Source organism: Mirounga leonina, unplaced genomic scaffold (genome assembly GCF_011800145.1).
Source record: "Mirounga leonina isolate KUSES-001 unplaced genomic scaffold, KU_Mleo_1.0 Mir_129, whole genome shotgun sequence".
In the NCBI taxonomy this organism is placed as follows: domain Eukaryota; kingdom Metazoa; phylum Chordata; class Mammalia; order Carnivora; family Phocidae; genus Mirounga; species Mirounga leonina.
In genome coordinates, this window is record NW_023270323.1 from 47,639,121 (window position 1) to 47,651,609 (window position 12,489).

Genomic DNA, 12,489 nt, shown 5'->3' on the forward strand with positions numbered 1-12,489 from the left:
ATTCATGCAGGTAAGGACCTCCTTTTGCAAAAACACATGAAACCCTGGAGCTGATGGTCACTCTCGTTTGGTCCCAGCTGGACTCAGACTAACAAAGAGAAGGGCTTGCCTAGTTCAGGGCCGATGATCAGAGGCCCTGGGGTCAGACTACCTACATTCGCATCCTACTTTCTTGGTTTATGAACTCCGTGGCCCTTGGCAAGAAAGCATCTATAAATGAAGATGGCTAAGAAACTAGGCTGTTGTAATAGGGTCATGTGCCTGGTTCATTGGGAATCTAAAGGGAAAAAATCTGCATTCAGACGAGAGCCACTTTTGCTTAGATATTCTGTAAAGAAGGGCAAAATTATGAGCTTATGGGATGGAATTATAGGCCATGTTTGCCCCAGGATGACCCTTTGCTGTAAGGACTGCATCTACTTTTGTGAATTCTAAGGGGGGAGTTTAAGCTTTGCTTCATGCTCGGTATGCCCAAGGAGAGTAGGAAATGATGGCTTTTTTAAAAAAAGGAAAATAGGGACGCCTGGGTGGCTCAGTCGGTTGAGCGGCTGGCTTCAGCTCAGGTCGTGATCCCAGGGTCCTGGGATCGAGCCCCATGTTGGGCTGTCTGCTCAGCAGGGAGTCTGCTTCTCCCTCTGCCGCTCCCCCTGCTTGTGCGCTCTCTCTCTCTCTGTCAAATAAATAAATCTTTAAAAATGAATGAATGAATGAATGAATGAATGAAAATGTTATTTGAGATCAACATTGCCTCTGGGCTTTGAAAAACTCTGGAGTTTCTTTCATCTTCCAGGAGAGGAGCATACGTGAGCTGGGAGAAAGGAAACCAAACCCCAGGGAAGTTTCCTAGCTTGTCTCTGCCCCTGTTACTGGAAAAGAGGAAGTCAAGGTCTGTAAATAGCTCCCCTGGCCTCGAGGGGCTGTTTAAGTTCAGGTGCACTGGAAACGGAGCACTGGGTAGCTTATCTTCTTACTTCCAGTGGCCCCTGCTTCGCCTGAGGGGAAGTGAAATAGCAGAATGGGTCTCAAAACATTGCTGCACAGCAAAAACAAGCGTGGGCCTTTCTGTCACAGAGTTTATTTTCTTTCATCAATGTGAAGCGGCACGAAGACTCGCAATGTTATTCTCCTTTGAGGTTTTATATTTGAGATCGCTGGGGAAGAGCAAGCCAGCTGGATAAAAATACTCTTCAGACCCAATCTTATTCTTGCAGTTTTTGTCTGCTTACCTTTGCACTTTAAAGTACAGGGCAAACTTGGCCTTGTCCATTCTTGCTGGGGAAAAACTTGGGTTATCAATAAATGCTGAATTTAAAAACCCTTTCCTGGGTTGCCTGCCCCCACTCAAGGACTCCTGCAAAAAAAAAAAAGCTTCAGCCTGCTGTAAGCTGGTAGGCTCTTAATACTTGGATGCTTTGGTAGGGAAAGTAAAATGGGATTGTATACCCTTCCCTTTTACTTCTGAACTAATTGTTGTTGTCCTGCATTTAAAAGCATATGTTAAGCTCTTCCTTTGATGTTCAACAGCAGACAGACTCCAGTTGCATATTAGAGCTCTTGATGCGTATCTGTTGTTTGAATGAAGATCAGCTTTGGCAAATTAGATTTTGATGGTTACATTTTGATCTGGAGCCACAGAATGGAATGGCAATTTATTCTTTATTCAGTACACATTTCTCAAGGGTTCCGGCTGGGCCCTCGACGTAAATTGTTTTTCAAATTTCACAAATACCACAAAAACCTTGCCAACTAGATGGTGCTATCTCTATTGAATAGAGAAGAAAAATAAGGTCTATAGAATGCTTAGGACTATTTTATACATAAGAAAAATAAAGCTTAGGGAATGATTAGAAACCTTGCGCAGGGTTGCATTGCTATTAAGTGGCTAGGAGTTTGATCTGGGGATTTTGGCTGATCTCGAACCTGTTACTCCAGAGGCGCTGCTTTTTAAGAGATCATCAATGGAACAAAAATGTTGAGCTCATATTGGGAAAAAAGTAGTTAACCGTGAGCCCCTCATCATTTGCTCAGTAAACGTTTATCGAGTGCCTGTTTTGTGCTCGATACTCTGCAGGGTGCTGGCAGTTCGCTGGAAGGCAAGACAGAGTCCGTTTGTCACCAGCTTGATGGAGGAAATAGGGATGCAAGAGTGTTTGCTCCCGTCAAAAGCAGTGTCTTGGCTGGGAGAGGTTTTGTAAGGTTTTTTAAGATGTAGAAATTTTGACACTTAAAAAAATAGTTTAGTATTCTTTTCCATCAGTACATATATTAAATTACCTACAAATAAACAGAGAGGTGGCTTCACGAGACTACTTTGCAATTGTACTCATGGCTTGAGCTGCTTAGGATATGAAGAAATGGAGGCTGGAGAAACTGTATTGAGTTTTAAACAAAGTATTGCAAACAAAAATGTGAACAATTACCTGGCAAGGACTATATCCAGCTTTGGATTCCCCATTTTAGGTAGGAGGTACTTAGCACAGTACCTGGTATGTAGTGAGTACCCATTAACTCTGGTTGATTAGCTCAGTGATGGAAAATAAAATAAGGAGAAGAGGGGACAGGAGTCTCACAGGAAGGGGGATAAGTTAAGGTAATATCAAGGAGGAGTGTGAGGGTGGCAATAAAATAAACCAATAAATAGGTAAAGAGAGCACATGACATGTGCTGGACTTAACCCACATGTACAGACTGTTTGAAGAGTCAAGGTGGGAGGAGCTATGTTTAGGGAATCTGGAAATGCCATTGGGTTTGGATGCATCCTTCCCCTTTCCCACCATGATCTTGATTTCAGTTTTTAAGACTCCAGGTTTTGGGGTTTTTTTTAAAGATTTTATTTATTTGAGAGAGAGAGAGAGAGCATGAGCAGGGGGAGGGGCAGAGGGAGAGGGAGAAGCAGGCTTCCCACTGAGCACGGAGCCTGATGCAGAACTCGATCCCAGGACCCTGGGATCATGACCTGAGCCGAAGGCAGACGCTTACCCGACTGAGCCACCCAGGCACCCAGGACTTTAGGTTTTTAAGTCTGGTATTTGGTTCTTTAATAAATTGGGTGACCATATGTGTCTGTTTGCTGGGACAGCCCTGACTGCCTATTTCCTGTTTACCATTTTCGATAATGCCCCCTTTCCCTGTCAAGTGTCCTGGTGTGGATGATAAGTTAAATGGCCACCCTACTAAGGGAATTTGGTGACCTTCTGTGTCTTTAAACAGAAGTCTCACAGCATTCAGACTCCTTTGATGAATTCACCTAATGTGGATATAGTATCAGTAAAATGACCTGTTAGACTAGTGTCTGATCTATTATAATAAGTAGAAAGGAGAACCAATGAGTGGTAACTGAAAAAAATCAGATATTGAGCAAAATAAGCTGATTTTGACAAAACGAACTTTAATTACAACTAATGGCTGGTATAGCCATAAGAGAAAGGGCATTTAAAGGTTATCACGATGATGGGTAGTGTTTAGGGAATCTGGCATCATTGGAGAAAATCATGTCATCATCACTAGTTTTGATTTAGTGTCTCACTGTTTCCACAGCACTGGTAATTTAATTCAGTTGCATTTTCATTTGTTCTCTGAGTAGAAGGTAAAGGAAATAATTTCTGAGAACAGAGGTTTTTGTTGGAGGCTTAAAGAAATGGCTGGAGGGAAAATTGTTAAATTCAGATTTTTCCCCTTAAATCTACTGTTAAAGTGTGTCGTTTGTTGAAAATGGTGGTAATATTTTAATCCAATGAGACATTTACATAGGGACTCCCAAAACTTTAATAGAAGTACGTTGAGGTTTTCTCTTGATAAATAGGGTTAAATTGGTTTTATAGTTCATATACATGGGCTTTGAAGAAACAGACTAATACTTTGTCATACAGATATATGTAAAAGTTTTAGGTGTTCAGGTAATGCTTGACAGTGATTCCAGGATGAGAGTTGGGTGGAGGATTAAAATCATACTATGACCAGTCTTTTCCATATTAATATTTTATGAGGCAATGATGCATTTGCCTTCAGGACCCATAGTTTCTTGTTCTCTGCAGTGTTATCTTTTGTAGGAGGGTAGATTTTTGAAGTAGAGGGATTATTCCTCTATAATTCTAAAACTTGGTTGTTTTAGAATAAAATTCATACTCTGCCACTGGCTATCTGTGGGTGAGTTCTTTCTCTGAGCCTCAATTTTCTAGCCTGTAAAGTGGGAATAATGAGATTTATTGTTTAAAGTTTATTAACAGGATGTTTATTCATTTCTGAATCTGGGATAAACTGTAAGCATATAGCACAAAGGAAATTTTCTCCCAGGATGAGGAATCAATAGCAGATACTGAAGGTGGGGAGACAGGCGTTACTGTTGGAAGCCGTGAGACTCAAACTAGTTAACACCCAGCTTCTGGCCAATCAGAATGGACGCTGACTGTAAACATTCTGGATGGTTGTTACAGTGCTCAGCCATTGAATATTAGCCTATATTGTTGGTGTTGAGAAATCTGTGTTTAATCTGTGATGATTTGCAAGCAAACCCATTGTGTCTCCTAGTTAAAAATTAACACCCCCTCCTCAGAGCTCCCGTGATCAAGAAAGGATACCATCTTTACTGGATGGGTGAGCCTAGCGTTCATGCCTGGATTCCTGTCTCAAAGGTTCCTATTTACGTTGAGGACCTTGCTAATCATTGCTGCCAGCACTGTGGTAGCTCTTTGGAGACTCCCATTTTCCACTCCATTCCTTGTCTACTCTAATTATCTAAAGCAGATAAAAGTTGAATTTATGACTTTTTTTTTTTTTTGAATTTTTTTTGAATTTATGACTTTTAACAAAACCCGCAGCCTTACCAGGCCACCTTTCTGTGTAGACCACCACTTCTCACTCCCAGAAATGACTGTCAGCACATCTGAATGTAGAGTCTGGGCATCCAAGAGAATGAGGCTCTGGAAGAGGGAGCGCTTCCGTTTTCTTTCTGCCAAGTCTTTCTTGCTCATTCCCATTTCTCATATCAGGCTATGCCTCTTCCCGGGATAATCGATGTTGGGCAGTCTCCCTTGCACAGGGCAGACCTAACCCCTTTCCCTAGGGATGGGATGGGACTAGCCAGCTATCAAAAAGTCCAGCATCATTTAGAAGCTTCCATGTAATCCTAGAAGGTTCCTTTCCTAGAGTAGGGGTGAGTTGGTTTCCATATACTGATGTAGTTAAGAGCCGACAAGAAATTGTTTTGTGCTTACCTCATAGGTGTTAGAAGGGCTGTTATCAAAAAGAGATAACAAGTGTTGGCGAGGAGGTAGAGAAAAGGGATTCTTGTGCACTGTTGGTGGGAATGTGAATTACTGTAAATGTAGTGGTGTAGCCACTGTGGAAAACAGTATGGAGATTCCTCCAAAAATTAAAAATAGAACTGCCACATGATCAAGCAATTCCGTTGGTGGGTATATATTTGAAGGAAATGAAATTACTATCTAGAAGAGATATCTGCACCCCCATGTTCATTGTATTATTTACAGTAGCCAGGACATACAAGCAACCTAAGTGCCCATCAGTGGCTGATGGATAAAGAAACCATGGCATATATACACAATGGAATATTAGTAAGCCATAAAAAAAGAAGGAAATTCTGCCATTTACAGCAATGGACCTTGAAGGCATTATGGGTGGACCTTGAGGGCATTATGCTAAGTGAAGTAAGTCAGGCAGAGAAGGACAAATACTATAAGGTGTTACTTATATATGGAATCTAACCCCCCCAAACTTAGAGAAACAGAGATCAGATATGATGGTTGCCTGAGGTGAGGGTGGGGGAAATGGGGGAAGGTGGTCAAAAGGTACCAACTTTCAGTTATAAGGTAAGTTCTGGGGATATAATGTACGGTTTGGTAACTGTACTTAACAGTACTGTATTGTATGTTTGAAAGTTGGTAAGATAATAATCTTACAAGTTCCCATCACAAGAAAAAATGTGTAACTGTGTGGTGGATGGACGGATGGATATAACTAAACTTACTGTGGTGATCATTTTGTAATATATGCATGTATCAAATCATCACATTGTATATCTAGACTAATAAAATGTTATATGTCAATTATATCTCAATAAAATGGGTGGGGGTGGGGAGAAAATTGTTTTGTGTAGAAACCTTTTTCTGCCCGCAGACTAAGGTGTACTTCCAGCCTCGAGCCCAGGAGTTTCATTAGGGAAAATGAAGAGACACTGGAAACCTACATTCCAGTCCTGGTTTTGCCCCCTGCTAGTTATGTGACCTTGACGTACATAGGCATCTCTTCCTGGGGTGCTCATTTTCTTATCCATAAAATGATTTTCATAAGCAATATAATTTTTAAGGTCCTTGTCAATGGTTTTTGAACAGATTCAACCTGTCAGTATCTGATGATGGTAGTTACCATTCTTACCACCGCTCTAGTTTGTGACGATAGGTGTTTTGTGGAGACCCAGGTATTTGTTTGCTGGAGAAGGCCATTCCTCCCATCATTTTGATATGATACTATCTGCTTGATGTGCCTTTTTAAAAAAGATTTGTTTATTTATTTGAGAGAGATTATTTGGGAGAGAGAGAGCATGCACGCATGCGGGGGAGGAACAGCAGGAAAGGAAGAGAGAGAACCCTTCAAGCCGACTCCCTGCTGAGCATGAAGCCAGACTCGGGGCTCGATCCCAGGACCCTGCAATCATGACCTGAGCCCAGGTCAAGAGTCGGCTGCTCAACCGCCTGAGCCACCCAGGCGCCCCTCTTGGTGTGCTTTTCAAGTGCAATGACAGACTTGTTTTCTGATAGGACAGACTTACCAAGTCTCCCCTGTGATTGCCTCATGCAAAAGGTCATGAATTTGGTCCATTGTCAGCCTGAATATTGGTGACAATGCCATTCTATTTTATTTTTTCATTTTAAAACAAGTACTTTTTTTTCAAGTATTTAAGTACCAGTTAGTTAACAGAGTGTAATATTAGTTTCAGGTGTAGAATTTAGTGATTCATCACTTACCTACAACACCCAGTGCTCATCACAAGTGCCCTCCTTAATACCCATCACCCATTTAAACCCACCCCTCTCCCTCTCTAGTAACCCAGTGCCGCTCTGTTTTAAATGTTGGATCTTCTCTGTGTCTAAACAGTAGCTTCCAATTTGCAATCTTCAATATATCACTTCATAGTTTAATTATAAGTGTTTGTTGGTAACTTGGAGTGATTCATCCTTAAAGTTTATTAAAAGAGAGAATATGAAAAAAAAAAGAATATGTGCAGATTTTGTTTCTGCAAAAATGTTATTGGGGTTTTGATAAGGATTGCTTTGAATTTGTGTATCACTTTGGGTAGTATTGACATCTTGACAATTTTAAGTCTCCCAGACAATGAACACTGGACATCTTTCTATTTATTTGCCTCTTTAATTTCTTTTAACTACATTTTGTAGTTCTCAGTGGATACATCTTTTGCCTTGGTTAAGTTTATTCCTAAGTATTTTATTCTTTTTGATGCTTTTCTAGATAAAATTGTTGTCTTAATTTCCATTTTGGACTCTTCATTGTTAGTGTATAGAAACACAAATGATTTTTGCATGTTGATTTTATACCTTGCGACTTTGCTGAATTCGTTTATTAGTTTTAATTATTTCTTGTTGAATCTGTAGGGTATTCTACATCTGTGATGGGTTTTCAGGTCATCTGGAAATGGAGATATTTTTATTAATTCCTTTTCAATTTGGATGCTTTTTATTTCTTTTTCTTGCCTAATTGCTCTGGTTAGGACTGCCGGTACTATGTTGAATGGAAGTGGCAGGAGCAGGCGTCCTTGTGATCTTAAGGGAAAATCTTTCAGCCTTTCACAATTAAAATAATTTGTTTTGTTAGCGTTGGATTTTAATTTTCCCCTGTTGTAGGCCTTCATATTTTTCATTTTTAATAGTTCCATAATCTATCAAGTGGCTGGCCGTAATAGAACAGCACACCACCCAATTTTTGAAAATTCAGAATGTCATTTTTCCTATTATGAATAATGCTTCAATGAATACCTCTTTTGCCTATTTTAAAATATTGATTTCTGTCATTTTCTTAATGAAATGTAACTTTGTGGAAGCCTCCTGAACCATTTTGTTGTCAAGAATCAATCTTTGTATTCAGATAAATCACCAAATAAACAGCTACTCCTGTAGCACCATTCATTCATCATTCATTCATCATCAACAATATAATGGATTGTGATGTGTTCAGTAGGTGCCAAGAGCTAAGCATGAAAAGTTCAATAGGATACCCATCTCTGACCTCTAATAGGAGACTCAAACTAGTCAAAAGTAAATGCTGCAGTATGATGAGCGGTGTTGGCAAGATACAGTAAAGTTCCTTAGCTGCATGAAGTTGACTTTGACAGCATTATTGATTGGTATCCTTTATGATAGAAGAGGTGTGGACATGTCCATGTCACATAAAATTTAAAAAAAAATGTGTATAATAGGCTTAATAATCTGGCAGAATATGGCCCCATCTGCCTTATCCAGCTTCTTTTCCTTAAAGTCTAAATCTTTCCAGGAGGTCTCTAATTCAGTGTTTGTTCATAGCTCCACGTGTTGCGTTGCTCAAATATGCTAAGCTCCCGGTGGCCAGTGACTGTGTCACATGCCTCACTCGTTTCCACACCTGCTACAGACTGCTGTGTTTGTAGTAAGTGTTGAAGGGTTGGTGGTTCATTTGACATGCTTTCAGTTACTTTTTTCCACCATTTTACACTTGCCTTAGAACTTCATTAGTTATCAGTGTACATTCTGTGGTATTGGTGAAGTCAGTGCTATTTTAATTACATCTTGTCATATTTGTTTAGTGAAAAATATCCAGAGGAAGAAGATATTTGTGAGATTATAAAATCCAATAGAAATTCTTAGTAAATGTATAAAATTCTGCTACTTATAATGGTTGGAACCAGAACCTACACAAATCAAAATAAAACCCCTCTGTGTGAATTTCTGGATGATCTCTTAAGTCCTTGTGGAGGGAGGAAAAGCAAAGAGATATTTCTGTATTCCTAAATATTAGATCTGGCTTTGCAATGAATCTCTTTTGGAAATACTCGTTCATGGTTCCACCATTTTGAGGTTATTAGCTGGCTATAAATTTGCCTCCTTTACCTTTGTGCATAAAAAACTGGCCCTTGTTTTTAAATTTCTTAAAAAGGTAGTCTTGGAAACAGCTTTTGAGACTGATTTCTTGGTTTTTTTTTTTTTCTCCCTTTTTCTCTTTTCATTTATGAGACCTAAATAGCAGAATTGTGCCTCGTTCTTTACAAAGCTGTGGTGATTAGATTGCATATTTACTTTGATACACACACATATTGCTGTGTGGAATCACTGTCCATTGTGATCTCCAGATGAAACAAAGGGGGGTGGCTGTGGATCAGGGATTGACTGAGATAAATTTATCTCAGCTTTTCAAAACACCGTGTGAGCACAGTATAATTCACTTGGACAACTGTGGAATGAAACTCTTGTTTTAGAGGCCATTAGATATTTCATGGAAACTGACTGCAAAGAGGGATATATGGTAAAGATGGTTTGGCAGATAATAGAATTTGAGGTAGCATTTACATCACTGCTGAAATAACAATTAATTTCCTCCAAGGTGATTTATAGCCTGACTTCCATGACTGAGGGATGGATCCCTTGGCAAGTCTTTATGAACTAAGACCCCAGGCAGGGAAATTATATGCACACATCAGGCTTTGAATTTATTTCATAAGCCTTCTTCACAGGGTGTGTCTAATCTTGTTCTGTACAACTACAAAAACTGTAGTTGTGCTGTATCATGACTTCAACTGGAGCTCTACTTTGTCATGAAAGACTTCCTCAGTTTCCAGAAACAATAGCTACCACAGAGTGAAGCTTGCTTTCTTTGCATCCCCATTTCTATTAACGTCATGACTGCATTTGACTCTCTTATGAGGCCCTTTTGGTCACATCAACAGTTTGTTCTAAGCTATCTATCTTAACTTCTAGTTTCATCTGCAAAATTGGTGTGGTTAGCCTGAGACATATGCAGATAAATTGCCTAGGGTTCAGCTCTCTCCGACTTGGAACTAAATATGCTGCCATATGCTCAACTGATGGATGCAGCTTTTCCGCATATTGATGGTTCTACAGTTGAATATAAACCTTCAGGTGCCTTGGTTTGCATTTTCATATTCATGCGCAGTTCTTGACCACTGTTTTTCAAACAGCTTCATCTCTCAGAAAACTGTTTCAAGCAGAGAGACAAAGAAAATTGTTCTTCCTCACCCACTGCTCTTCTGCCCACTCACAACAATAAGAATCGTGAGTGTGAGTCTTTTGCCAGTTGTAAATAGTGGCAACTCCCAATTCACAAACTGATTACATTCTCATGGCTGGTTGTAAAGTCAGTTAGTGGTTTTGAACTAGGAGTGTGTTTTCTAATGAGAGAAAACAACCCAAAGAATAGATGAGCCCGTTGAAACTTCTTTAACCCACAACATTCTAGCAGCATAGTTCTTTTTGTACCCTACAACCTAACCTTCCCCCCATGTTTCCCCGTGGAAAAATGTCCTTGGTTCTGCTTTGGTATCTTATGGAGCATAAACATTTCATTCTTAACTTCAGTAGACAACTATCTCTTCCTGGCTCTCCTGGGACAGGATATCGGGCAGGGTTTCTTAGAAGCAATGGAGACTGGCTGAATGATTTCAGCAGAGAAGGAGTTTATTGAGAAGTTATTGGGTAGTTTCTGGAACTGCTGGAAGTTGGAAAAAAGACAGGAGCAAATAGAGACTATACAGCTAGATTCATCGCCAAGGTCATATGATATGATTAGCTCTATGCAGGGTTGGATGGACCCTATCACTGGACAGGAGACCATGCTGGTTCACACCGACCACAAAAATGGGACCAGACACTTGCTACCAACTCTGTTACCTCAGCCTTTGCTAACTCTGATACTGGATGTTGTCGCCATTGCCCGTACCCACGGTAATTTCCTTCTCCTGCCTCTTCGGGTCTCTAGCTCTAGATCCAGGGTTGGCCAAGGCTAAGTCATGTACCCATGCCTTAGCTGCAAGGGAGTCTGGGAAGGTGAGTGTCCAGCTGTTTTTGCCTTTATGTTGAAAGGTGTGACTCTCATCAACACTCACATGATGAGGAATTTCCCAAATATAGGAAAGGGGTGCAGATGCTAGGTATTTTCCATCCTGAAACCCTCAATAAGGACTAATCTTCACTGTAAGAAGCCATACTAGGGCCTCTGGTAGAATGGGAGTGGTCAACACGTCTGCAGCTACAGTTAATGAACTTGGTGATGAAAAGATGGCTGATTCTTCCTTGTGCACTGGTGTCCAAGGACCCTTTCATTATGGGCTAATTTTTTTTTTTAAAGATTTTATTTATTTATTTGACAGAGAGAGAGACAGCAAAAGAGGGAACATAAGCAGGGAGAGTGGGAGAGGGAGAAGTAGGCCTCCTGCTGAGCAGAGAGCCCAATGCGGGGCTCGATCCCAGGACCCCAGGATCACGACCTGAGCCGAAGGCAGACGCCTAACGACTGAGCCACCCAGGTGCCCCTCATTATGGGCTAATTAAAGCTAGAGGTGTGATTTAATGATTTAGGCATACTTGACCTCTCTCAGTGCACTTCTTGCTACTTAAAGATAAAATGCACTAAACTGAATTTTAACAATTTGATTAGGAGAAACAGATTTAGATTTATCTGTTAACTTATATAGAGAATGAAATTTCACATTATCAGTGTGTCTTATGTGGTTGGGTGGTTTACAGATTTATTGATTAATTTCTACCATTTAAAAAATTTATTTATTTAAAAGATTTTATTTATTTATTTGAGAGAGAGAGAAAGAGAGCAGGGGGGTGGGGCAGAGGGAGAGGGAGAAGCAGACTCCCTGCTGAGCAGGGAGCCCAACGTGGGGCTCGATTCCAGGACCCTAGGATCATGACCTGAGCCGAAGGCAGACACTTAATTGACTGAGCCACCCAGGTGCCCCTAAAATTTATTTTTTATTTACAATAATACATATACAGCATATAAATTCCTGCCTGCTTATTTGCATTGTCATTTTCCACCTCTGAGAGGCAAATTACTTTACATTCAGCTAGCTCTTTTTCTTATGTTTAGTTCCATATAGCTAATTAAAATGTTTATCTTAGTGTTTCTTAAATTTTTTTTTCAATTTTACACATTAAACATTGAATTCCTATGAAGGAAGTTAAGGGGTTAGCTCTGTTTTATTCTCCCTCCCTGAAATATCTGCCCTTCACTCTTCAAGACAGTTACACATCAGTTTGTTTTTACTGTAAATGTTTTTCACAACTAAGTTATGCAGTATACTATGATTTTATTTTCTTGTGCAGCATACTGAAGTTTCTTTTTTTTTTTTGATTCACTTATTCATCCCCAAATTCTCTTTATTTTATTTTTTAAAGATTTTATTTATTTATTTGAGAGGGAGAAAGAGAGAGCATGCGCATGAGCAGGGGGAGGGGC

General features: G+C 40.0%; 1 protein-coding gene across 15 annotated transcripts in view; it reads left to right on the top strand.

The window, feature by feature from the left end:
• APBB2 (amyloid beta precursor protein binding family B member 2) overlaps positions 1 to 12,489 on the top strand; it is a 363,075-nt gene that overhangs the window by 113,740 nt on the left and 236,846 nt on the right. Inside the window, exon 4 of one of the 15 annotated variants that reach the window (XM_035005076.1) lies at positions 791 to 886. The exons of the other annotated variants lie outside the window; for them this stretch is intronic. The gene's annotated coding sequence lies outside the window, so the exon portion shown is untranslated. The remainder of the gene's footprint in view (positions 1 to 790; positions 887 to 12,489) is intronic. 15 annotated transcript variants of the gene reach the window in all.